A 1,718-nucleotide genomic window follows, 5' to 3' on the forward strand; every position below is an offset into this window, starting at 1 on the left:
TCAAACTCACATCCATCAAGTCGGTGATGCCATCCAGCCATCTCATCCTCTGTCATCCCCTTTTCCTCCTGCCCCCAATCCCTCCCAGCATCAGAGTCTTTTCCAGTGAGTCAATTCTTCGCATGAGGTAGCCAAAGTACTGGAGTTTCAGCTTTAGCATCATTCCTTCCAAAGAACACCCAGGACTGATCTCCTTCAGAATGGACTGGTTGGATCTCCTCATAGTCCAAGGGACTCTCAAGAATCTTCTCCAACACCACAGTTCAAAAGCATCAATTCTTCAGTGCTCAGCTTTCTTCACAGTCCAACTCTCACATCCATACACCGTCTAAGCCACTGTTAATTCAATACACACCTTACAGAGACAAAAATAAGGAAAACATAAAATGTAGGCAAAAATATAAGATAAAGTATAAGTCTAACATAAGTCTAACTGGCATTTCAGAAGAAGGGGAAAAACAGAATGGGGGCCAGGTGATATCTGAGAGGTAACAACTAGTAATTTCCCAGACTGACAGAAGTAGTTTCAGAAAACCCCGTGAATCCCAAGCAAGATAAATAACAAGAAACCCATACCTAGATTCATCATAATGATACACCAGAATGGTAAAAACCAGATTTTTCACACAGCAGTCGGAGAAAAAACAAATTAGAGCAAAAGGAGTGATCATGTTGACTGACATGGTCCTATCACCAAAAATGGAAACCAGAAACAGTGAAATAATATCTCAAGAGAAGAAAATATAACTCAATCTAGCCTAGTACATGTGAAAAAAAAATACTGCAAGAGCAAATGTAAAATAAAGACATTTTTAGACCAAAAAAAAAAAAATTAAGAATTTGCCACAGTGCTTCTCAGTCTTTTGGCTAAGATCAAGTGTAGTATCTGTTCTCATCATCTTAATATCTAATTGTCCACACTCATGGCATATAATCGTTTAAAAAATAATCACCCAATAATAAAATTTTCATGGTTAACTTTTTAAATAAATAAATATGAAAAAAAGAACTTGCCACCAATAGACCATTGTTAAAGAAACTTCTAAAACAGAGTTGTCCAATAGGAAGGCAACATGAGGGACACAAATTTAAATCCCCTAATAGCCACAATTTCAAAAGCAAAAATAAATAAAAGGATAATCCATCTGAATAGTGATCTGCTTAAGCCAATATATCAAAATCGTATCATTTCAACATGCAATTAATATAAAAATCATTAACGAGATCTCTTACATTTTTGTACTAGGTCTCTGAAATCCAGGATGAGCTTCACACTAACAGCAAATCTCAATTCAGAGTAGTTGTAAGTCAAGTGCTCAATATCCACATGACTAGTGGTTACCACAGTGGTCAGCAGAACACTGAAAGATATGCTTCAGATACAAGGGAAATGATTCCAGGTAAAAGGAACTGAGATGCAAGAAAGGAGGACGACAAGATAAGCAGTAAACACATCTGTGTGTGCTCAGTCATTCATGTGTGCACGTTCATTTGTGTCCAATTCTTTGCAGCCTGGACTATAGCCCAGCTGTATGCAACATGGACTATAGCCCACCAGGTTCCTCCGTCCATGGGATTTTTCTGACAAGAATACTGGAGTTGGTTGCCATTTCCTCCTCCAGCAGTGAGCATATGGGTAAACCCCATATCCAAAAGATATTAAATGTATAAAACTATCATAATTATGTTGTAAACTGGAAGTTAAAGTGAAGTTGCTC

The 1,718-nt window shown here is 37.5% G+C and overlaps 1 pseudogene; it reads left to right on the top strand.

The window, feature by feature from the left end:
• Positions 1-847: 847 nt before the first annotated feature.
• On the top strand, positions 848-958 carry LOC129651819 (uncharacterized; annotated as a pseudogene).
• The last annotated feature ends 760 nt before the right edge of the window (positions 959-1,718 follow it).

Source organism: Bubalus kerabau, chromosome 4, assembly GCF_029407905.1.
Source record: "Bubalus kerabau isolate K-KA32 ecotype Philippines breed swamp buffalo chromosome 4, PCC_UOA_SB_1v2, whole genome shotgun sequence".
In the NCBI taxonomy this organism is placed as follows: domain Eukaryota; kingdom Metazoa; phylum Chordata; class Mammalia; order Artiodactyla; family Bovidae; genus Bubalus; species Bubalus kerabau.